We start from the raw sequence: 27,540 nt of genomic DNA on the forward strand, positions 1-27,540 counted from the left end.
TTCTATTTGTTTCCTTTGATTCTCATTTCTCTTTTTCTTTTCCCTTATCTACATAGGGGCTACTTCAGTTATTTCATAGGATTCCATCTTAATTTATATATAATGTTTTTGAGTGTATCTCTTTGTGTAGTATTTTTGGTAGTTATTTTGGGTATAATAGTATATATATTTAACTTAGTATTTTACTACTTTGAATGAAGTGTGGAAAACTCACTTCCACTTAAATGTTTTAATGTTCCCAACATTCACATAGCATGGTCTTCAGTATCAGATGATATATTAGTTTGCAAGGTCAGCTGTAATAGGTACCACAAACTAGTTGACTTAAACAACAAAATTTATTTTTCACAAGTTTGAAGGCTGCAAGTCTGACACAAGGACTTGGCAGAGTTGGTTGCATCTGAGGGCTGTGAGGAAGAATTTATTCCATGTCTTTTTCCTAATTTCTGGTGGTTTGATGGAAATATTTGGCATTTATTGACATTGTAGGCATATCACCCAGACCATGTTCATATCTGTTTCTCCTGTGTCCTCTTTTTGCTAGTTCAATTCCTTCCCACCCCTGCCCCACTGTTTATGGCAGCGTAGAAAAGATTTAGGGAGAAAGAAACATCTGGCCTGGGCGTCTTGTTGTGATTGAGTCCCTGCTGGTTCTGCCTGGCTGCCTCAGTATCTCTCAGTGAAAGGGAAGTCTAAGGCCTCATGAAAATAGGAAATGCTTCTCTTGGCTTCTCATTTTTAGTGGGACTTCTAAATGATCGTGCTTGATAATGATACTGGGCCCTCCTGACACTGTAAGCAAAACCTGACTGATCAATGGGAGATATGAGCCTACCTGAGCTGGCTTCTGTTGATCAGATAAGGGTCATGAAGTGTCAGGTCTGGGTGGCCTTGCTCTGTTGGGTGATCATATGCAAGACATCCTGTTGCTGTGTTGTTCCTCTAGTCCTGGGATCCCAAACCAACCCACCTTCTTCTTACCACACTGCAGAGTTCCCCCTTGGCTGTCCTTAGCATTTCCAAGGTTTGCAGTTGTGATTAGCAGAGAAGAGCAGTGAAAATGAGTAGATACTATCTTTTCTGTACTAGAAGTCTTAAATAAATTTCTAAAATATTTTATATAAAAATATAAATGATTTTTATTTTCATCCAGAATTTTTGTTTCTGGAATGTGCCAGCCCAATTTAACCGAATTTCTTCAAATAGCTTAATAATTAGCACCTGATAGGGGTGCCTGGGTGGCTCGTCAGTTGAGCATCAGACTTCAGCTCAGGTCACGATCTCACAGTTCATGGGTTCGACCCCCGCATTGGGCTCTGTGCTGACAGCTCGGAGCCTGGAGCCTGCTTCAGATTCTGTCTCCCTCTCTCTCTGCCCCTCCCCCAATCACACTCTGTCTCTCGCTCTCAAAGATAAATAAAACATTTAAAAAAATAAAAAAAATAATTAGCGCCTGATAATATATCTTCAGTCCAATAATTTTCCCCACTTTGCAGGGATGATAGGTGGGCTTAATTTTGGATAGTTCTATCATTTGTTTTTGCTTCCTTCCTTTTCACTGTTAGATAATCATGTTCAATAGTCAGCAAATAGTCACCATGAATCCAAACTGCCAAGAAAGGACTTCAGGAAGACACTGTTGTTAGGTGGAATCTTTGGTCACATTCATACCCACAGTTACCAGCACCATTAATAGACTTGTTTTTTGAACATGAAAGACAATGGTAAATAAGAAAACACATTTAGCCATCATGTTTTGGCAGAAAGCTTGTCTATTTAATTGCTTACTTGGCATGAAAATTATACCCTGGTTAAAACATATCTAAAGAGGACTCATCCACTTTGCCTTGGTGTGTAGACTACAGTGATTATATTTTTTTTCCTTTGAGGCTACATTATTATATAGTCACTAGGAATACAGGTTTAGTATCAGGTAGTGCTACTCCACTCCAAAATTTACCAATTGTTGGCCTTGGAAAATTTGCTGAATTTCTCTTTAGGTTTCACAGTTTTGTTCCTATAGTCTATCAGATAATTCTTAGAAAGATCTTAACACGATTCCTGGAACATAGTAAGTACTCAATTTAGCTTTTTATTTTTAAAAATAATATTGTCATTCTCTTCCTAAAACTTATCATTTTAGTAATGACTGTTGTCATGAAATTAGCATAGGGTAGGCGAGAGTGCTGTTAGTTTCTTGGAAGTACCTTTAATCCAAAATTTCCACTTCTGGTTTGTTTAGGAACTTCTGTCTTTTGTTCCTGTCTCCAGACAGGATTAAATGAGGGCCTACACTATTCCTAAAATATTTAATTAAGAGTTCAGTTTATTTGTTTCTAATTGATAAAGATTTTATCAGAAATGGTCTATGTTAACCATCATTATATCCACAGTCCAATTATATCACCCTATTAAGTCAAAGTGATTCAAAACTTATTTACGTAGTTTAGTTAGGCTGATTATTACCTTACATATTAAGTAAAACCTATGACTATTTGTTTCTAAGTTTTATCCTCAAGTAAGCACATACATAAATATTGAGATGATTTTTATTGAATGAGAAAATGATAGGTGCTTGAAAAAGTAGGACAATTATTATATTTTTAGAGAACTCATTTGTCCCTTTGGTCAAGTCTACAATGTATATCATGATACAATTAAACAGACAATTACCAACCATCTATCAAAGCCATCCTCCTGTGTGGCATGATAACAATAATTACGGTTCCTACTTCAAGCAGTCTAGTTGATAAGTGCATTCTGAATAGTTGACTAAAATTTTCTGGAAGTAAGTGTTGCATTTTGTGGCTTATTTCTACAAATGAGTCAGAAGAAGTAAGATGAGGTTTGCAGTTTCTCTGAATGTGTAGATGAACATGGCCATTAGTTTATAGTGGAATCCTAAGTACCATCACGTGGGGAAAGGGGAACATGCTGTCTGGCACTTGACAAACTGATTATAAGATAAATGTATGACAACAGAGAGGTCTGCTGCAACAAAGTTCAATGTTAATCTGTGAATTCTCCTTATTTAAACATTTTGGAGAGTGAGACACTTGTAAACTTTTGATGCTGCAAACTGATAAAGGGCTTAAATGACTTAGGAAGTTTTCTAAGCTCTGTGACCAACAGTTTACCTAACTGCACTCTGAGTATAGCCACATGACATATGAAAAACTAAAAAAAGGAAAAAATGGAGCCAAGAAAGTAATATAGAATTGTGTTGAATCTAATTTTTTTGTGTGTTATTTGGATAACTCTATTAAGTTAAAACTTATGACCTTAAAGGGCTATGGGTACACTTTGAATATTCTCCCAGTAGCCATATTTTAGTTTCATAAATGAGCCATCAGGTTACTCAGTAATTTTGAAAAGATAAGTGACAAATGTGAGAAATCAACAGTATAGGCAAACATGTACAGTTTCAATGCCTTATGGACAATTCATACAATTTCCCAACATATGCTAAGTGCCTAATACAGGTCCACAGGGACTTGATAATTAGTCATATATTAAAAAGTTGCCTTTATTTTTAATCAGAGTAAATATAAGTGTATGCTTAGAAATAACGGATGCATAGGTATATATTTTTTTAATCTCCCTTTTTTATCCATGATAAATCATCTCTAAAATTATTTCTACAATATTGTTGACTCTTGAACAACACAAGGGTTAGGAGTGCTGGCCCCCATGCAGCCAAAAATTCATGTATAATTTTTGACTCCCCCAAAACTTAACTACTAGTAGCCTACTACTGACCAGAAGCCTTACCAATTACATAAACAGTCAATTAGGGGCACCTGGGTGGCTCAGTCAAACATAAACAGTCAATTAACACATAAATTGTATGTTATATGAACTACATATTGCATTCTTACAATAAAGTAAGCTAGAGAAGAGAAAATCTGAGAAAATCATACGAGAAAATACATTTACAATACTGTACTATATTTATTCATCCACATGAGTGGGAACCACACAGTTCAAACCCGCATCGTTCAAGGGTCAACTGTATTTACTTCCATTGAAGCAGACTATCCTCTAATTCTTATGCTATCAAAAGTTACAACCTAATCAAAAGCTTTTTCTCTGAGTCCATCATTATCAAGCATAAAAATGATCACTGAGGTTTTAGATCAGTGAGTAGAGACTCTTTGCTTGTGCCAAATTTTAGATGACTAATTCAGTTTTATCTGCACTTCCCCATGAGTCTAGGGCATGTCTGGGAATACCAAAACAAAGCCAAATTGGTGTTAGAGTTCTAGCATGCAAATACAGAAGTCTCAGTAGGGCAATTACCCAACTATATATTTAAACCCAGTAAAGACATAGGATTGGTGGGAAATCATGCTTTGCAAAAAGTATCAAAAAATGGTAAAAGAAAAAAAGCCATATCTCTCTTTTAGCCAAAAGATGAAGGTAGGGAGGGCCCCAAACAGAAGTAGAAATTAGAGGTCAAAAGTTAAGCAAATACTGGAATGGAGCAAAGCAGGAATGAGGGAAGAATGACCAACAATATTTTCTTATAAGGCTAAGTCATCCAGAACTACCTGTTAAAGGAGGCTGGTACTGACTTGTTTTATATAGATTAGCACATCTGTCAAAGGCACATATCAAGGGAATTACTACTAAGACAACCAAACATTATGTATATTATGTACAAATATGTCAATACATATACTCTAGCAAAGTTTGAGATCAAGTTCAGTCTGGCAAGACTAATACAACAAAATGCCTTAATGGGAGTTTGATTGTCTCAGTTTTAGTACAATTCTCAGGATAACAGTTCCAACTACTTACACTACAAAAGGTGAAGGTGAAGTCTGGTTATAAAGTGGTTTTAGACTTTTTTGTCCAAGAACACTGCCTGGAGGAGAAAGACCAGAAAAGAAAGAATTTAGAATTATACATTATACAGAGGGATTAAGAATAAATATATTTGCATACATCAAAGCAGGTTCAGTGTGGAGATCTCCAATGACTGGGTAGAGGGCTTGTCTTCAGAGCATCCAGGCAAGGGGCTCTCTAAGAGAAACAGTCAGCTTAAACATTTGCCAAGCCAGAAGAGTACTTCTAGTAGACCGCCATGAGATTACAGCCTCTGCTTTGAAGGAGTCAGAGAAAGAAAAGAGAGGAATGGAAACTTAAGGTAGGGGTAGAAGAAGGCTAGTATGACACATCCCTTTCCCACTGCTGGCAACTAGCTAGAAACATGGCTGAGCTGGACAGAGATAAAGTTTTGTAGTGGTTGCTCTAAGAGTTACAATATGCATCTTAATTAGTAACAATCTATTTCAGACAAAATGCAGTAACTTTTCTCTAATATAAGTATTTTTCCTCCTTCCTTAGTACTATTATTGTTTTATGTATAATATATGTACATACGTACACACATATGTATGTATATATATGTATGTTTATGTATATGTATAAAATCCGTTTTTCTGTTATACAACTGGATAATCCTTATTGATCTTTATTGAGTCTTCTAACCATGTTAAGTTCTATTTTGAGCCCATTTAATGATTTCTTTATACTTTCATTAAGTTTTATTTTAATAAAAAACTTTATTTGCTAGAATAGTTTTAGGATCACAGAAAAACTGAGCAGAAAGTACAGAGGGTTCCCACATAACACCAGCTCCCACAAATGTACAACCTTCCCCATACCTCTGGCACCAGAACAGTACATGTGTTACAAATGATGACTCTACAATGCCCCAGCATAATCATTAAAAATCTATAGTTTACATTGGGATTCATCTTGGTGTCAAATAATCCTAGTTTACAAATGTTGATGACATGTATCTATCATTGTAGTATCATATATAATCGTTTCACTGCCCTAAAAATGATCTGTGCACTGCTTATTCATTTCTCCTAACATCCACTGACCTTTTTACGGTCTCCAAAGTTTTGCCTTTTTCAGAATGTCATAAGTTGGATCATACTGTATCTAGCCTTTTCAGATTGACTTCTTTCACTTAACAGTATGTATTTAAGGTCCCTTTATGTCTTTTCACAGCTTGATAGCTCATTTCTTCCTTGTGCTAAACAATACTCCATTGTATGAATGTACCACAGTTCATTTACCTATACTCCTACTGACGGATATCTTGGTTACTTCTAAGTTTTGGCAATTGTGAATAAAGCTGCTATAAACATCCATATGCTTATGTGTGGACATAAGTTTTCAATTAATTTGGGTAAATACCGAGAAGAATGATTGCTGGATCATATGGTAGTAGTATGTTTAATTTTTCAAAAAACTATCAAACTGCCTTCCCAATGGCTGCACCATTTTGCATTCCTACCAGCAATGAATGACAGTTCCTGTTGCTCCACATCCTTGTCATCTAGTGAAATTTTAATTTTGGTTATTATATTTCCAACTCTAAATTTCCCATTTGATTCCCTTTTATAGTTTGTATTTATTAAGATTATTATTTTGGGGCACCTGGGTGACTCAGTGGGTTGAGTATCCGACTCTTAGTTTTAGCTTAGGTCATGATTTCACAGTTTTGAGTTCAAGCTCCACATTGGGCTCTGTGCTGACAGTACAGAACCTCCTAGGATTCTGTCGCCCTCTCTCTCTGCCCCTCCCCTCATTGTGTGCACGCTCTCTCTCTCTAAAAAACAAATAAATAAACATTAAAAAAAGATTCTTGTTTTTGAGACACTGTTCTTATATTGTCCTAGAATTCTTAAAACCTTTTTCATAATAGCTACACTGGACTATGTGTCTGCTAAACTAACATCTGGGCCTACTGAGAATCAGTTTCTATTGCCTGTTTTTTTTTTTTTTTCCTTCTAAGTATGGGTCTCAGTTTCCTTTTTCTTCCCATGTTTCTACATTTTATACTGAAAAATGAAAAATCTAGATAATATGTTTTAGCAATTCTTAATTTGTTTCTTCTGAAGGTTTTAACTTGTCCGACTTAAAATTATATCTTCCTCATGGTGTGCAATCACTGAGGTATTGTTCGTGTTTTATCATTTTTACTTTACTTTGTTTGGTTTCTAGTGGTTGCTCTTGTGTCCACATAGAGAAGTTATTAGCCAATTATTTGAAATGATCTTGTCAAAAATTTTGAGCCTATAATGCTTTGACCCCTATGTCACTGGATTTGTGTGTGGGTTTGTGAGCACACTTAAAGTTCAAATATCCACTTTAATGTTCACTTTCTGTGGGCCTGTCACTGATATGCTCTGTACATGTACATTAATTCTTAGTCAGCTATAGATATGTGGAGAATTTAGCTATCTTTTGTGTGGCTCTACTATTGAATTCCTCCCCCCATAAGTTTCTGGTTGTTGTCCCACTCCCATAACCAGTTCCATAAAATCAGTACAGCACAACAGTGGATTTCTCCTATTTGTTTTCTACTGAGTTTGCCACTTTCACCAGAAAACCACTAGCATGGTGTTTCACCCTCTGCACCAAATCAAATCTATTAACTCTGGTAGCAAAACTGCTGAATCTAACAGCCAGCCCTGTCGTGGGAACAATACAGACAGGAAAGGAATGGAAGAAAGTCTAGGCAAAAAGACTGCAGTGTCCTGCTATTCATAGTAGCTTTTCATGATAAAAGATTATATTTTTTTTTTTTTGCTTTTAGATAATTTTCAGAGGGCTGAAATTGTTGTTTCTAACCATTTTGCCCAGATTTATACTTTTTTGGGGGGGGGGGAGGACAGGGGACAGGATACTCTAATCTTTTCAGGCAGGTGTAGCAGAAAGTCTCATAGTTTTGCAAGGTTTACTTAACATTAAAAAATCAATTATTTTTCTACATTAACAGTCTCCAGTAAAAACAATAAATATGACTATGTAGACAGATGAAAATTTAACAGATAAAATTTAATATATGTTCATTAATTTAAAATCTTAATACTATAATGAACCAGGAACTTCCTGAAATTATACCAATTGATTGTGAAAAAAATGACAGTAGCAAAAATTATACCTATTTTGAAACACTGAGAACATTCATTATAAAGGCAAGAAAAAAATGGTGCTAGCTATCACCATTTCTATTCAACATTTCTCTAAATGCTAACCAATGAACCAACAAAAAAAAAGTAAGTTAAATAAGGAATAAAACTGTCATTACTTAAAAACGGCTTGATAGTATGTGAAGAAAACCTTAAGAATTTACAGGTGTATAAGAATTGATAGCTGAATTCAGAAATGTCAAAAAATTAGATGCTCAGATAAAAATACAGAGAAAAATAATCATTAAATTTACACAAAAATGCTACAAAAATATTCAGTCATAAATAGAGAAGGAACATCTCATAGCACATTTTATGAGTTCAACATTTCACATATACTACAGACCACATAGACCAATTTTGTGTCTGTGAATAGAACTACAAATTGTTTAACAAAATATTAGCAAAATAATTCCAGGAACGCATAAGAAAGATTGCAGCTTGACAGAGTGGGGTTTATCTTGAGAATACAAAGATGGTTTGTATTTAAAAAACAATCAATATGCTTCACAATACTAACAGAAAATGGGAAAAAAATCCAATGGTCACTTCAAAAACTACAGAAAAACATTTGATAAAATTTAACACCCTTTTAAGATAAAAGCTGATAAAGGTAACCTGCAAAAATCCTACAGGTAGCCTCACTTTTAAAAATGGCAAAATATTGAATGCTTGACCTCTTAAATGACAATGAGGTAAGGATGCTTGCTCTCCCCACTCCCATTCACTATCATATGGGGGGTGGGGAGGGAGGAGAACACAGTTCTCACAATGTGGAAAAAAAAAAGAAAGAAAGAAAAGCCATACACCTGGAGAATGAAGACATAAAACAGCTTCCGTTTTCAGCAGACATGAATGTACACATAGGAAATCCAAAGCAATCTACAAAAAAATTACAACATCTAATAAGTGAATTTAGCAAGTTAATGAAGATGTTAAATTATGAAAAATATTGTATGTGTGCATACACTAGAAACAAACCATTTTAAAATAAAGCATTTATAAAAGCATTGAAAACATAAAATACTTAGGAATAAATTTGACTGAAGACAAACAAGAGTTCTGCTCTCTAACCACAGGACACTGCTTACAGAAATTAAAGTACACATACATAATGTGTATAGATCAGCAGACATAATATTGTTAAGATGTCAGTTTTCTCCAAATAGTTTTCTAGATGCAATACAATAAAAGTAAAAATTCTAACATGCTATTTTGGAGAAGCTGATTCTAAGTGTATACAAAATTTCAAACAGAATAGTTAAGGTCATTGAAACAATAGCAAAAACAAAATCATAGTGCCTACACTACTTGATTTCAAGAAATAACTTGTAGTATTCAAAATTGTAAAAAGATAGGAATTTATATCAATGAAATAGAATAAGTGAGTTCAGGAAAGGATCCATGCATATGCAGATATTTGTATGAAAAAAGAAAAGACCATCTATCTTTACCTCACTTGTAATTTAAGATAATATATTCTTTGTTGTAGAGATTTTTCCTGTATATTTTAAGATGTCCGCCTGGCCTCTGCCAAAGTAGATGCCTATAACATCCTCTCCCCAGGTATAACCACCCCAAAAGTCTCCAGATAGTGCCAAATGTCTCCAGGGAGTAAAATCATCCTCACTGAGAACCAGTGCCTTACAAAGAAACTAATTTGAAATGGATTTATATGTAAACATAAAATCCAAAACATAAAATTTTAGAGAAACATTTAGGAGAATACCTTCATGATGGAATAAACAAAGACTCTTTACACAGGAACCACAGAGTACAAACAATAAACGAGAATTAACTGAATTTTATCAACATTAGAAACTTTTACTCTTCACATTTTTAACATTTCACTGACTATTCAACAAATACCACATGGCAAAGAAAAAACTAAAAAAACTAATTATCTCAGCAAATTTTGTCCATTATTGTGTCTGTGAATTTACATATATGTTACATAGTTATATTTGTATACATGTATATAATTACACACACATATATGAGGAGCCAAGTATAGCTTTATCTTTGACAGGAGTAAATTTATAGAACTTAAACTATCAGATATCAAGGCCTATTAAGTAATTAAAACAAATTGGTATTGGTACAAGAACAGACCAAAGGAACAGTGGAAGAGAATAAAACCTACACACATATAGTAACATTATGACAAGTAAATGATATGAAGATGAAGACTCAAGAAGCTAAGTAAATCCTAAATGAGATAAATGTCTAGGTAATTATAACACAAATTGAAGCAAAGCTTAAAGGTTATATTAATATTAGATTAACTAGACTTCAAAGAAAAAATAAAGGAATATTACTAAGATAAAGAGGGAAATTACATAATGACAAAAAAACTAAAATTCCCCCAGAAGATATAACAATGTAAATTTTTAGGTACGTAAAAATAGAGTATCAAAATCATAATGTAAAAACTGGTAGAACTAATAGAAGAAAAACACTAACCCATAATTATTGCTAAATATTTCAACTCTTCTTTCAAAGTAATCAATAGTACATTATAAATGAAATAAGCAACAATATTGAAGACCTGATCAACACTATTAATCAATTTGCCCTAACTGACATTTATGGAACATTCAAGTACACATAAACATTCAAAATACATCATTTTCTGGGAATAAAACAAACCCAGTATATTTTTTAAAAATGAAATTATACAAAGTATGATCTGTGAATACACTGCAATTAAACTAAAATTTGTTAACAGAAAGAACTAGAAAACCTCAAATATTTGAAATCTAATGGCACATACATAAATAACCCAGTGGTCAAAGAAGCTGTTGTTGGGGAAATTTTTCAAAAAAATATGGAAAGAAAAAGAAATCATAACATTGCAAAACTGTTTGGCCAGCTAAAGCAGTATGTAGAAGATTACAGCATTAAATTCCAATTTCAGAAAAGAAACTACACAAATCAAATCAATTAAATAAGCTTCTGTTTAGAAAATTACAAAAAGAAGAAAGAATTCCATCTTGAGCATATAAAAGGGAAAAAAACTAAGTGCAGAAATTAATAAAACTGAAAAGAGCAAAAGCTATGTATAAAAATCAATGAAACAACAACTGGTTCCTTGAAAAGATCCATGACTTCATAAACCTCTAACCTGACTGACCAAGGAAAAAAGATAACAAGAAACAGATTCATTACTAATATCAGGAAAGAAAAATGGGAGATCAGGACATTAAAAGGATACTAAGTAAATACTATATATCAATTGATACCAGTAAATTCAACCTCAGTGCATTTTTTCATTTTTTATACCTTATGCAAAAATTAACTCAAAATGGATCATAGATCTTGTATATGTATATTGATAGAACTTGTAGAAGAAAACATAGAAGGATATATTGGATCTTGGCTTAGGCAAAGTTTTCATAGATACTATATATATGTATGTATGATCCATAAAAGAAAAAAAAGTGATATATGAGTCTTCATCAAAATAAAGATGTCTGCTCTTTGGAAAATACTTTAAGAGGATTAAAAACAAGCTACGGATTAGGAGAAAGTATTTGTAAAATACATGTCTAAGAAAGGACTTGTATCCAGAATACACGAGGAACTCTCCAAATTCTGTAATAAGAACAAAAAAAGCCAATTTTTAAAAATGGCAAAAGATATGCACACACTTCACCCCCCCCCAAAAAAAAAGATACATGGATGGTAAACAAGTATATGAAAAGATGTTCAACATCATTAATCATTAGGGAAATGAAAATTAAAATCAGACATGTCACCACTCACTTATTACAATGGCTAAACACACACTCACAAAACAACAAAGACCATTCCAAGTGCTAGAAAGGATATGCAGTGACTGAAGCACTCATACATTGATGATAGCAATGTAAACTGGAGTAGTCACTCTAGAAAACTGTTCAACAGCTCCTTACAAAGTTAAATATGTACTTAATGTATAACCCAGCAATCCCACTGCTGAGTATGCGTTCCACAGAAAACTTATGTTCATACAAAAGCCTGTACACAGAAATTGTAACAGCTTTATTCATAACTGCCAACAAACTGCATACGACCCAAATATCCTTCACTGTAAGAGAAAGGAATATAAATTTAGTTACCTTAAATTAAGATTTTTTTCTTCATCAAGAGACATCATGTAAAGAAAGTGAAAAGACAAGTTTAAAATTCTTTATTATATAAAACTGTGTTCCAGTCAATTAATCAAATAAACATATATTAAACCCACAGTGAGACAATCCAACAAATTTCACATCCACTAAATTCAGTTAGTAATAACTGAAAAATTAGGTATTACCAATTTCTGACAGGAAATTGAAACAACAGCAACCTTCCTGTGCAGGTTCAAGTGTATATAGATAAAACATTTGAGAAATAATTTTGGGAATTCATAACAAAGCTGAGTATGTGTGTGTTCTGTAGGCCAGCAATTCTGCTACTAGACATACACATTAAAGAAAATCTTGCACTGTGCATCATCATGTGACATATCAGAATGTTTGTAAGCAACATCATTTTTTTTTTATGTTTATTTTTGAGAGAGAGAGACAGTGTGAAACAGGAGAGGAGCAGAGAGATAGGGAGACAAAAGCAGAAGCACACTGCACGCTCTGAGCTGTCAGCATAGAGTCCGACATGGGGCTCAAACTCACAAACCACGAGATCAGGACCTGAGCCAAAGTCGGACGCTTAACTGACTGAGCCAACCAAGCGCCCCAACAACATCATTCATTTAATAGCAGAACAAACAAAGTAATGGGGGATGACTCAAATATCCATTATGAATATAAGTGATAAATAAGTTATTGTGTATTCTTGCCATGGTATATTAAACAACAGTGAAATTGAATTAACCACAGCTATATGTATTTATATGTGTGGGTCTGAGAAATGTAATATAGAGGAGTGCCATGGGTAGTGACTCAGTTGGTTAAGTGTCCAACTCTTGACTTTGGTTCAGGTCAGGATCTCACAGTTTGTGAGTTCAAGCCCTGCTTGAGGCTCTGAGTTACAGCAGGAAGAAGGATGCTTGGGATTCTCTCTCTCTCCTCTCTCTGTCCCTCCCCTGCTCATGTTCTCTCTTGCTCAAAATAAACAAACAAAACATAATATCTAAAGGAAAAATAAAGCCAGTGAAGAGTATATAGTTGTATGACTTCATTTCTATACATTAGCATAGACAAAGTGAATAATTTCCTCTTTGGGAGATGTAGACAGGTGTTGATTACAACCCAAAGCAAAAGAATGATTTACACATTCAGTAGAATGGTTACCTCTGGGTAAGCTTCTGAATAAGGTTAATATTCTATACCTCTGCATGGGTTATAAATATACAGATGGTCATTTCATTATTATGTTTATATTCCCTGTGTAAGTGTTTATCCTTTCTTTGCATGTGTTTTTTCTTTCATTTTTTTTCTCTGTCTCTCTCTTCTCCTCTCCATTCTCCCTCTGCTCTTTTTTAAAGATAAGTGATCTATCCTGTCCTTCAGGTTTCTGGCTAGAGAGACTTGATGGATGTGAGTCTTCATTTCCTAAAGAGTTAGAGAACACCTGAAAAAGAGCAGATTGGTGGGGAATATAACTATCTCAGATAAAGCCAAATGAATTTGAGCAGCTTGTGTAACATCTAGGTAGAAATGATATCCAGGAAAGTTGTATGGAATATCTGAAAATAAAGACAAGACTAGGCACTATTAGCAAAATGTGGTATTTAAAATTCAGGCCAGTATTTTTCAGGAAAAGCAGAAGAGTCATTATGGAGAATGAAGCTCTGTGGAATACTAACATTTGGAGGGTAGATATAAGAAAAGAAACTGATAAAATAGACTGGGTATATATTTGTCATCAAAGAAATAGTGTCAATAGAAATCAACCAAGGAAATAAGTTTTTAACCATGAAGGGACTATCAAAAATGCCAAGTGATACCAGGACTTGTAAACTAAGAACAGATATAGGATTATGGAGTTGTGTAATCGGCAACTCAAACAAGCTATATTTTCTCAGCTTCGTTTTTCCAGTCTCAGTCCGGAAGATGAGGGTGTGGAGGAGGGAATGGAATATTAACAGTTACTGACTCATTCAACAAATATTTATTAAACAGTAATTATTAAAATATATACTAAGATCCAGGTAATTAAAAACTCTCTTCATCATTTATTTCTTTTCTAATAAAGTGTCAAAAATAGGTGAAGGGTAAGAAGGCAGAAAATTATGGAGTAATATTTACCCAGGGTGCTCAGACAAAGCCTCCCAGAGAAGGTGCCATCTACAGAGACCTCAACAACATGAGTCCTAAGAATATCTAGGGAAAGAACATTCCAGGAAATTAAATAGCAAGTTCAAAGTTCCTGGGATGGGAGTTCATTAGATTGGCTTGGCACATTAAAGGTATCAAGAGAAGGTCAGCATTGCTGACCTGCAGTGAGCCTCAGGGAGAGGTAGGAGATCATGTCAGGGAAGAAGCACAGTGGGAAGCCAGAGAAGGTAGCGTGGCATCTGGATTTGAACCGAGCCAGTTAGGCTCTAAAGAACCCATACATACGGTCTACTTGGTACTCTCTCTCTGCTTAGAAAAGGGTGTCTACATTCTGCAAAACGTTGATAGAAACTGGGACCCTCTGTACTCTCAGCAGAGTCTATATTTATAGGTCAAAAGAGCTCCCAGTCTGGCCCTGAAAGATATGTCAGTTCATGACAGAATTTAACTTCTGGGCATAGATTCCTGTAGACCATCAGCCTGGTCTTCCTTAGAAGCCAGTTAAGAATTTCTGACTCTTAAATACAGAGAACAAACTGAGGGTTGCTGGAGGGGTGTTGGATGCGGGGGGGCTAAATGGGTGATGGGCATTAAGGAGGGTACTTGTTGGGATAACTACTGGGTATTATATGTAAGTGATGATTCTACTCCTGAAATCATTATTACATTCTATGTTAACTAACTTGGATTTAAATAAAATTTAAAAATTTTTTAAAAAGTATTTTTGAATAAGCAAAACAGCATATTCTTTAGATAAGATTATAGAAATATATAATTTGCTATTTCTACTAATAATATTGCTATTACTACTATTACAAATAATAAAAATAATAACAATCTCATTGGTTTCTTATGAAAGAAACAGCTATTAATTCTCTACAACAAAGGCACATATACCTTCATAAATTCGCCCACATGTTATGAGGTAATATGCTAGGAAATATGGACTAATTGGTGTTGCATATTCATTAGGTATAAGAATTCAGCCCCCCAGGGCTAGGCCTCACCAAGACCTGACCCCAATATCCCTTAGGCAAGTTTACAATGTAATATTAATCTAATACTAATTTCAAAAGACTCTAAGGCTTAAAAAAAAAAAAAAAAAGACTCTAAGGCTAAGATTAACAAAAGGTTCTATTTCAATTTTGTAAGGTAGACACACACACACACATACACAAATTAAATCTTTATTAAAAACAAGCAAAAAACTTGGAAAGGCTCTCAAAAATGTTTTATTATCAACTAAAACTATCCCTACTATTTGTGTCCACTATTTTCAGTTGTCAGTCAGTTGTGCTCTTTTCTCCTGATTTCCAGTGGACATCAAATGAAAATGACTAAATCTAGATAATAACCCAAGCTCCATCTGTGAAAATAAAGCCCACCACCAGCTATTCTGGTTTTATTAGCATTCGCATTATCTGCTATATAAAGAATAAAGGGTTTACTTTCACTCATTATGCATATAGCTACAGATACTTTCCATATTTCTTTCTTTCCTCTCCTTAAATTTTAATGATTCAAATTTATACCAAACTTCCAGTTTCTCTCTCACTATAATATTTTATCAAAAAGTTAGTGCCAAAGAGGTCAAATGCATTCTCCCCACACACTTTTATCCTTCCTTTAGGATTTGTATGTCATTTTCATTATATATTCATGGCAAACTGAGGCACAGAGATTTAAGCTTTATTTCTCAAGGACAAATCAGAGGTATAATTCTGTCCTTGCAGCTTTTAAAAAGCATGAGAAAAATGCCCCCCATTTCCTCCAAATCAGTTTCTCTTGCCTGCATACACTGTAACGAACAAAAATGAAAAACTCTGACGTTTTCGGTCTCATGTTATTGATAGCACAGAGTCATTGTGTTAACTAGGAAACAAAGGGTCAGCTGGATGTCTGAGACCTACCATAAGGGCTAACAGCTTAGACCATCACACTTTCTTTAAAAGTACCAGATTGGCAATTATTTTGTTCAAGTATTTGCCATATTTTTTTAAATTTTTTTAACGTTTATTTATTTTTGAGAGAGAGAGAGAGAGAATGAATGGGGGAGGGGCAGAGAGAGAGGGAGACACAGAATCAGAAGCAGGCTCCAGGCTCCAAGCCATCAGCCCAGAGCCCGACGCGGGACTCGAACTCACAGACCACGACATTGTGACCTGAGTCAAAGTCGGATGCTTAACCGACTGAACCACCCAGGTGCCCAGTATTTGCCGTATTAATGACAGAATTTAAATAAACAGGTAGGCAGATAGGTAGCAGATAATCTACTTCACAACTGTCTCCCAACGAATTTATTACATTAGAGAACTATCTCATAAAAAAGGAGACTTATGGGAGGAGCCAAGATGGTGGAACAGCATGGAAGTTTTTTGTGTGGCTCACGTCCATGAAATACAGCCAGACCACACTAAACCATCCTACACACCTAGAAAACTGATTGGAGGATTCACACAATAATCTGCACAACCTGAACCACAGAATTCAGCAGGTACGCAGCACAGAGAGGTGAATATGGGGAGCGAGAAACCACGAAAGGTAGGGAACCACTTTTGTGGGCAAAGAGAAGACACAGACTGGGGGGGGGGGGAGAATATGAAAAAAGCACCCTTTCCCAAAAGCAGCTGGAGAGAAAGTGGAAAATTGGAAACAGCCACAGGGACTAAATTAAAAAGGGAGAAAGGAGAAAGGAGAGGGTTTAAATTCCATTAAGACTGTAAACAAGGGGAGCGCAAAGGCTGCAACTCTGTAGCTCGATAGCTGGTGGTACTCTGGTGGGAAGGGCGAATCCCCAGGAACAGAGTGGGGTCTAGGAGGTTCTCGGGCCACACGAGGAAAAGTGGTTCCACTGCTGGAAGAACATTTGGTAGAGACTGTTGAAGCCACCTGGTCCCAGCAGACCCCAGAAAACGGCCACATTTGCTGGTGCTGGAACAAGGTCGTTAAGGGTGAAGCCTGGTGCCAGATGTGGGTTGTGATTTTCCATAATCCCTGAAATGCTGTTGCTACACTGTCTCGCAAACTTTTTCTGGGGCGGCTGGCACCTGGCTGCAGTCTCGGGGCACTGGCAGCAGCAGGTCCCAGCAAGCGTTCCCGGGTGCAGACAACAATCGGCCATTGCTCATTCAGCCATTGCTCATTCGGCCATTGCTCAGTGAGACCCTCCCGCAGAGGGGTGGAAGGGGCAGAACGGGTCAAAGCCGTAGTTGTTCAGAAGAAAGGGGCCAGGGAAGGCAGCCGCATCTGAGACAAAACTCAGGAGAGAGGTACTGCATGGGGCCTCGTCACGAAAAGTGAAAAAGCAGGGAATGGATGAGAGTTGAAGACAGAGGACAGGTGCACAATTGCTGATCCGGGAGAACAGACTGGGTAGCTGGGTGGTGCCATTTTCATTACTCCCTCACATGCACATAGGCACCTACGAGCCCCCCAACAATCCACCCCAGTCAGCTAGCAGCACCATCTAGTGGAGAGTGGAGCTGTTACACTGAGCCCCACCCAACTTGGCTCTTCAAGAACATAAGTCTCACCGCTGGCGTAGTTTATGGACTATAAAGAGCTACAAAGACAGACTTCTAGGGGAAATGAAGCAATTTCAGTCCTACTTCAATCTGTTAGCAGGTTCATCTATTCAATTTTCTTGTTTTCTTTTTCTCTTTTACAATTCTTTTTCTTGAGTACAGAAAGAGAAAAAATTCATTTTTATTTACAATTTTTATTAAAAATATTTTAAATTTTTATTACTATATTTTTGCTTTTATGTAAATTTTTTCAACTTCTATTTTACTTCCATCATTTTATTTTAGTCTATTACAGTGTATTCACTTTTTCAAATTTTCAAACAATTTTTTTTCTTTTTCATCTTTATTTTTCATTTCTTTTAAATAGAGAAAAAAATTCATATTTATTTTTAATTTTTATTAAAATATTTTTAATTTTTTTTCTACTATATTCTTTACTTTTCTGTATATTTTTTCAAATTCTATTTTACCCCATCTCATTTTAGTCTACTCCAATGTATTCATTTTTCAAATTCTCAAAAGATTTCCTTTTTTTTCTTTTTTCTTTTTCTCCCCCCCCCCCCCCCCGCTATTTTCCTCTGTCAAACCATTTTCAACACCCAGACCAAAACACACCTAGGATCTAGCATCATCTATTCAATTTTTGTGAATGTGTTTTTAATTTTTATTTTTTGAATTTAGTTTTTTTTAATTTCAATTTTTCTACCTTATTAATTCCTTTTCTCCCTTCAAAATGACAAAATGAAGGAATTCACTCCAAAAGAAAGAGCATGAAGAAACAACAGCCAGGCATTTAACCAACACAGATACAAGCAAGATGTCTGAACCATAATGTAGAATCTCAATGATAAGAATACTAGCTGGAGTCGAACACAGATTAGAATGTCTTTCTGCAGAGATAAAAGAAGTAAAAAATAGCCAGAATGAAATTAAAAATGCTATAATTGAGCTGCAACCATGGATGGATGCAGCAGCGGCAAGGATAGATGAGGCAGAACAGAGAATCAGTGATATAGAGGACAAATTTATAGAGAATAATGAAGCAGAAAAAAAAGAGGGAGATTAAGGCAAAAGAGCATGATTTAAGAATTCGAGAAATCAGTGACTCATTAAAAAGGAACAAAATCAGAATCATAGGGGTCCCAGAAGAGGAAGAGTGAGAAATAGGGGTAGAAGGGTTATGTGAGCAAATCATAGTGGAAAACTTTCCTAACGTGGGGAAAGACACAGACATCAAAATCCAGGAAGCAAAAAGGACCCCCATTAAATTAAAAAAAACTTACCATCAACAAGGCATATCATAGTCAAATTCACAAAATACTCAGGCAAGGAGAGAATCATGAAAGCAGCAAGGGAAAAGAAGTCCCTAACCTACAAGGGAAAACAGATCAGGTTTGCGGCAGACCTATCCACAGAAACTTGGCAGGCCAGAAAGGAGTGGCAGGCTATATTCAGTGTGCTTAATCAGAAAAATATGCAGCCAAGAATTCTTTATCCAGCAAGGCTGTCATTCAAAATAGAAGAAGAGATAAAAAGTTTCCCAGAAAAAAATTAAAGGAGTTTTTGACCACTAAACCAGCCCTGCAAGAAATTTTAAGGGGGACTTTCTGAGGGGAGAAAAGATGAAAAAAAAAAAAAATATGTGTGTGTGTGTGTGTGTGTGTGTGTGTGTGTATGTGTATATATATGTATATATATATATATATATATATATATATATATATGTATATATATGTAAACATATATACATAAATACCAAAATAAACAAAGATTAGAAAGGACCAGAGAACACCACCAGAAACTCCAACTCTACAAACATCATAATGGCAATAAATTCATATCTTTCAGTACATACTCTAAACGTCAATGGACTTCATGCTCTGATCAAAAGACACAGGGTAACAGAAAGGGTAAGAAAACAAGATCTATTTATGTGCTGTCTACAAGAGACCCACTTTAGACCTAAGACACCTTCAGATTAAAAATAAGGGGATGGAGAACCACCTATCATGCTAATGGTCAACAAAAGAAAGCCCGAGTAGCCATACTTATATCAGACAATCTAGACTTTAAAATAAAGACTGTATCAAGAGATGCAGAAGGGCATTATATCATAATCAAGGGGTCTATCCACCAAGAAGACCTAACAATTGTAAACATTTATGTGCCAAATGTGGAAACACACAAATATATAAATCAATTAATCACAAACATAAACTAACTCATCAATAGTAATACCATAATAGTAGGAGACTTCAACACCCCACTCACAGTAATGGACAGATCATCTAATCAAAAATCAACAAGGAAACAATGGCTTTGAATGACACACTGGACCAAATGAACTTAACAGATATATTCAGAACATTTCATCCTAAAGCAGCAGAATATACATTCTTCTCCAGTGCACATGGAACATTCTCCAGAATAGACCATATACTGGGACACAAATCAGCCCTAAGTAAGTACAAAAAGATCGAGATCATACCATGCATATTTTCAGACCACAACTCTATGAAACTCGAAATCAACCACAAGAAAAAATTCGAAAAGGTAACAAATACTTGGAAACTGAAGAACATCCTACGAAAGAATGAATGGGCTAACCAAGCAAAGAGGAAATTAAAAAGTATATGGAAATCAATGAAAATGATAACACCACAACCCAAAACCTCTGGGATGCAGCAAAGGCGGTCATAAGAGGATAGTATACAGCAATCCAGGCCCTCCTAAAGAATGAAGAAAGATCTCAGATACACAACCTAACCTTATGCCTTGAGCTGGAAAAAGAATGGCAAATAAAACCCAAAACCAGCAGAAGACAGGAAATAATAAAGATCAGAGCAGAAATAAATGCTATCAAAACCAAAAAAACAGTAGAACAATGAAACCAGAAGCTGGTTCTGTGAAAGAATTAGCAAAATTGGTAAACCCCTAGGCAGTTTGATCAAAAAGAAAAAGGAAAGGACCCAAATAAATAAAATCAAGAATGAAAGAGGAGAGATCACAACCAACACAGCAAAAATAAACACTATACACTATAATAAGAGGATATTATGAGCAATTATATGCCAATAAAATGGGTAATCTGGAAGAAAGGGACAAATTCCTAGAAACATATACACTACCAAAACTGAAACAGGAAGATATAGAAAATTTGAACTATAACCAGTAAGGAAATAGAATTAGTCATCAAAAATATGCCAAAAAACAAGAGTCCAGGGCCAGATGGCCTTCCAGGTGAATTCTACCAAACATTTAAGAAGAGTTAACACCCATTCTCTTGAAGCTGTTCCAAAAAATAGAAATGGAAGGAAAACTTCCAAACTCTTTCTATGAACCCAGCATTACCTTGATTCCAAAACCAGAGACACCACTAAAAAGGAGAAATATAGACTAATTTCCCTGATGAACACGGATGCAAAAATCCTCAACAAGATATTAGACAACCGGATCCAACAATACATTAAAAAAATTATTTACCACAACCAAGTGGGATTTATACCTGGGATGCAGGGCTGGTTCAATATATGCAAAACAATTAATGTGATTCATCACATCAATAAAAGAAAGGACAAGAACAATATGATCCTCTCAATAGATACAGAGAAAGCATTTGACAAAATACAGCATCCTTTCTTGATAAAAACCGTCAAGAAAGTAGGGACAGAAGGAGCATACCTCAAGATCATAAAATCCCTATATGAAGGACCCAATGCTAACATCATCCTCAATGGGGAAAAACTGAGAGCTTTCCCCCTAAGGTCAGGAACAAGACAGGGATGTCCAATCTCGCCACTGTTATTCAACATAGTATTAGAAGTCCTAGCCTCTGCAATCAGACAACACAAAGAAATAAAAGGCATCCAAATCGGCCAGGAGGAGGTCAAACTTTCACTCTTCGCAGATGACATGATACTCTATGTGGAAAACTCAAAAGATTCCACCAAAAAACAGCTAGAATTGATTCATGAATTCAGCAAAGTTGCAGGATATAAAATCAACGCACAGAAATCGGTTGCATTCCTCCTATACACCAATAATGAAGCGGCAGTAAGAGAAATCAAGGAATCGATCCCATTTACCATTGCACAAAAAACCATAAAATACCTAGGAATAAATCTAACCAAAGAGGTAAAAAATCTATACACTGGAAATTATAGAAAGCTTACGAAAGAAATTGAAGAAGACACAAAGAAATGGAAAAAGATTCCATGCTCCTGGATAGGAAGAACAAATATTGTTAAAATGTCGATACTACCCAAAGCAATCTAAATATTCAATGCAATCCCTATCAAAGGGGATCAAACAGCAGCATTCTTCACAGAGCTAGAACAAATAATCCTAAAATTTGCATGGAACCAGAAAAGGCCCCGAATAGACAAAGCAATCTTGAAAAAGAAAACCAAAGCAGGAGGCATCACAATTCCAGACTTCAAGCTATACTACAAAGCTGTAATCATGAAGACAGTATGGTAGTGGCACAAGAACAGACACTCAGATCAGTGGAACAGAAAAGAGAACCCAGAAATGGACCCACAAACATATGGCCAACTCATCTTTGACAAAGCAGGGAAGAATATCCATTGAATAAAGACAGTCTCTTCAGCAAGTGGTGCTGGGAAAACTGGACAGTGACATGCAGAAGAATGAACCTGGACCACTTTCTTACACCATACACAAAAATAAACTCAAAATGGATGAAAGACCTAAATGTAAAATGGGAAGCCATCAAAATCCTCGAGGAGAAAGCAAGCAAAAATCTCTTTGATCTTGGCCACAGCAACTTCTTACTCAACATGTCTCCAGAAGCAAGGGAAACAAAAGCAAAAATGAACTACTGGGACCTCATCAAAATAAAAAGCTTCTGCACAGCCAAGGAAACAATCAGCAAAACTAAAAGGCAATGAACAGAATGGGAGAAGATATTTGCAAATGACATATCAGATAAAGGGTTAGTATCCAAAATCTACAAAGAACTTATCAAACCCAACACCCAAAACACAAGTAATCCAGTGAAGAAATGGGCAAAAGACATGAATAGACACTTCTCCAAGGAAGACATTGAGATGGCCAACCAACACATGAAAAAAATGCTCAACATCACTCATCATCAGGGAAATACAAATCAAAACCACAATGAGATACCACCTCACACCTGTCAGAATGACTAACATTAAGTCAGGCAACAAGAGATGTTGGTAAGGATGCAGACAAAGAGAATCTCTTTTGCATTGTTGGTGGCAACGCAAGCTGGTGCAGCCACTCTGGAAAGCAGTATGGAGGTTCCTCAAAAAACTAAAAATAGAACTACCTCATGACCCAGCTGTTGTACTACTAGGCATTTATCCACAGGATACAGGTGTGCTGTTTCAAAGGGTCACATGCACCCCCATGTTTATAGCAACACTATCAACAATAGCCAAAGTATCGAAAGAGCCCAAATGTCCATCGATGGATGAATGGACAAAGAAGATGTGGTACACATATACAATGGAGTATTACTCAGCAATCAAAAAGAATGAAATCTTGCCATTTGCAACAACGTGGATGGAACTGGAGGGTATTATGCTGAGTGAAATTAGTTAGAGAAAGACATAAATCATATGACTTCACTCATATGAGGACTTTGAGACAAAACAGATGAACATAAGGGAAGGGAAACAAAAATAATACAAAAACAGGGAGTGGGACAAAACAGAGACTCATAAATATGGAGAACAAACTGAGGGTTGCTGGAGGTGTTGTGGGAGGGGGGATGGACTAAATGGGTAAAGGGCATTAAGGAATCTACTCCTGAAATCATTATTGTACTATATGCTAACTAATTTGGATGTAAATTTAAAAAAATAAAAAATAAAATTTAAAAAAAAAAAGACTTATTTCCTCAAGGCTTTCACCCATTTTGCTCTTTCAAAATAGGAATGGACTCTTTTCTGTTCCACAATTTAAAGCATTTAACAAAATAGACCTATTACAGTGAGCCTAAAGATATAAAAAATGTTTCTTTAAAATGCCAATACCCTAAATAAAGAGAAAAAAAAATCTGAGCAAAAGAATTTAATAAAATGAAAAGATCTATTATTACCAAATGAATATATTGATTTAACACACTTTTGATCACAATAAAATTTTCTTTTTTTGGACAATTTGAGAGTGACAACATGTCAAAATTATTTTCAAATACATTGTAAATATTTGAGAAAAATGACAGCAGATACTTGCAAGAGAACAAGAGAAGAATCTTTTTATCATACCAGATTGTGAGAAAATGTACTGTAAATAAAAAGTATACTATTTGTATATCATTATGAAAACGGAATAAATGAATCAAAATATTGAGTCTGAATGAATGAATGAATGAATGAAAATATTGAGATGGGTCCAAGGATATCAGTGAAAAGAATACAAGAATACTCCTATCATGGTCAATTTTAAGGTACCAATGTCATGATAATCAACATGTAAAACCTCTGAAAATTAAATAACTGGTGTCTGCAGCACACCACTGACAAGGTGTTATTTTAAGTCAGAAAACGATAATTTGCTTAATAAATTGAGATAGAATAATTAGCTATGCAATTTAAAGAAAATACAGTTAAATACTTAACACATTTTACATAAAAATAAAATCTCTATTGTTTAAGGATCCACATGAATAATATCCCTATTTTACTGCATGAAAAATGTTGGCAGATAAAAATGAAAATATACACTGAGAAAAGCTAAAAGACAATAGGCTAGGAAATAATTGGAAGCATTTACTGCAAACAGAAGTTAATATTCCTCAGACATACATACTTATAAAAAGCTCTATAAATTAAAAACCAGAATAAAACTTCACAAGAGAACTGAAATTTATTAAAAAAAAAAAAAAAAGGTAGCAGGTGCTTGGGTGGTTCCACTGGGTAAACATCCGACTCTTGGTTTCAGCTCAAGTCATGATCTCACGGTTTCTGAGTTCCAGCCCCACATCACGCTCTGCACTGACAGTGTGGAACCTGCTTGGGATTCTCTCTCTCTCTCAAAATAAATAAACTTAAAAAAAAAAAAGTTTGTAGGGCATCTGTGTGCTCAGTAGGTTGCACATCTGACTTCAGCTTAGGTCATGACCTCACAGTTTGTGAGTTCAAGCTCCACACTGGGCTTGCTGCTGTCAGCACAGAGCCTGCTTCAGATTGTCTCCCTCTCTCTCTGACTCCCTCTCTCTCCTTCACTCACATTCACTCTCTCTTAAAACAAATAAATAAAACTTTTTAAAGTAGTATTCTCAATCTCATGGTAGATAAATCACAGCAAAATGCCATTTTTAACATACCCGATTAGCAAAATGTTAAGAGATTAATGAAATCCAGTATTAAATGGGGAAATGTGTATACTGGAACATTTTGTGGGGAAATGTGATCTCACATATTCTATCACAACTGTTGAGTTAAAAAATATACACAACCTAACTTAATAATCCTATTTTGGTAGCTGTATATGGTGTGGGGGGTGGTTTCTATAGTAGAGAAAAAAACAACCAAACACAAGTAGAAAAGTGTATGTCTACAGGAACTTAAAAAACAAACAAACAAAAACACATTGGTTTAAAAAAAAAACAAAACATAGCCTAGGTGGCTCATTTGGTTAAGCATCTGACTTCAGCTCAGGTCACGAGCTCATCATTTTTGACACTGAGTCCCTCATTGGGTGAGCAAGAGCCCCACTTTGTGTGAGTTCTACTTCTCTCTCTCCCGCTCTCTCTCTCTCTCTGCCCCTTGCTCTGTGCCCTCTCTCAAAAAAAAAAAAAAATGTAGTAGTAAAAGATTTTGAAACAAGATGCATGTATGCCAACAGGGTAATGTTTGAATTAACTATAAAATATTAACATAGTGAAATACTGCCCAGCTATTAAAAATGAGTTATATATGTTACTATTGACATGAAAGGATATAAATGATACATGACAGAAAAAAAATTACACTGTGCATTTGTAAAAACCTATTTTTTCTAAGAGAGTAGTAATGAAAGTCTCTACATATACATAACTTTATGCTGGCACCCTTGTGTTTAAACATGGAGAAAATTATGGAATACTTACACTAATAATGATAAATGCAAGCAAGCTATATTTGGAGAGGGGTGGTGACATTATCACCATTTTATTTATATATCTCAGTAGTATTTGATTTGTTAGAAAGTGCACATATGACTTTTATAATTTAAAACAGACTGAAAATTTTGAAATTATTGGCTAGATCAATTATATTAAATTGGAAGACTGTTAAGATGTATTATATGAATAAAACAAAATGAACAGTATTATGAATAGGGAGTATTAAAAAAAACAAACTTAAATAAGTATGTGTGTAGGTGTGTTTAAGGTGTATGTTTATTGGAATTATATTATTATTATTATTATTATATCTCTGTTTTTTGAGTGGTACAAAAAGCATGATAGATTGAATAAAACATTCCACTCTTCTATGGTATTTGTGAGAATATAATTGGTACAAGCATTCTGGGGATAATTAGGCAAAAAGGATATGAAAATCTTAAAAATATTTATTTCCCCAAAATTTAACTTATCCTTTTTCCTGAGGAAACAATTCAAACATTTATTTGTCAAATAAATTTAGCAAAGATTTAGGCAGGTCACAACTTAAATATTTACTAAGAGGTTAACTGATTATATGCACTGTTGATGCCTTTGAGACTGATAGGCAGCTGGTACTCCAACCGCCCCAGTTGTTAACGTTAGCATCTATTTCTGTTACTTGCTTTATGGCCATTTGATGGTTGATGGTTGGTATCCACAACATACCAGGAGTTAAGTGTTCTAAATATTACCCCTGAATATAACAATTTAGAGTATGATACACAACCATTAAAAGTGATATAGTAGAACATAGTGTTCCAACTTTAATCATGTGCTAGTCCACATTTAAGATTTTTGCCATATGTATATGCCACCTGAATTAATAATTTTCTTAATATATTTCCCTAAGTCCACTAAATATCTTATGAAAAGTAGAAACCAATATTGCTTAATATAATTAAGAGTGATGTTAAAAAATAAATATATTGAAAATAGTATTAATTTTGAGCTGGATAAACCTGTTAATGCATTTTATAAAAAAGGTAATTTGTAAAATTAGTTAAATTTAAGTCATATTATGACCCTCTTTTTATATTGTAAGAATGATCATAGTGATTAAAATAAAACAGAAAGTAGGATAAAGTTTTCCCCATAAGATTTAATATTTAATGCCTTGTTCCAAACAACATGAACTACATTTTATAATCATAGCATCAGCAGTATATACCGTATGTTTAAGGAAATCTTTGATGCATATTAGAAAGAGATATTTAGCATACAGAAAACTCAATCACGGTGGCTTTAATAATTTATGTTTATCTTTCTATTAATAAATAAAATACAGGAATTTAGAGGAAGGCAGTGTTGGTCTAGGTTCAGGGATACTATCACCATGATCCTCTTTGCCTTTCTCTCACACTTCCAAGGAAGCCACTACAGCATCAGCCCTCATGTCTAGGGGCAAGTCAAAAGATAGGGGAAGAGGAAGAGAAAGAACCAAGATAATCGCATCTATCTTATTTAATCAGAAAATCCAAAGTTTCCTGGAATCCCCCCAACTCTCTTCTCTTAAACCTTATTGGTCTGAACTGACCATGTGCTCAACCTACATGTTAAAGAAGCAGAAAGTTAGGGAATAGGATCATTGTAAACAGCTTGAACCAATTGCCATCCAGCCTCTT

The 27,540-nt window shown here is 35.0% G+C and overlaps 1 long non-coding RNA gene across 1 annotated transcript in view; it reads right to left on the bottom strand.

Annotated features, from left to right (window-relative positions):
* Positions 1-27,540, bottom strand: part of LOC147583118 (uncharacterized) — a 283,224-nt gene that overhangs the window by 204,415 nt on the left and 51,269 nt on the right. Inside the window, exon 3 of the long non-coding RNA XR_015242840.1 lies at positions 4,801-4,867. This is a non-coding gene — a long non-coding RNA (uncharacterized LOC147583118). The remainder of the gene's footprint in view (positions 1-4,800; positions 4,868-27,540) is intronic.

This window comes from Puma concolor, chromosome A2 (assembly GCF_028749965.1).
Source record: "Puma concolor isolate L17-30 chromosome A2, mPumCon1.1.hap2, whole genome shotgun sequence".
NCBI lineage: Eukaryota > Metazoa > Chordata > Mammalia > Carnivora > Felidae > Puma > Puma concolor.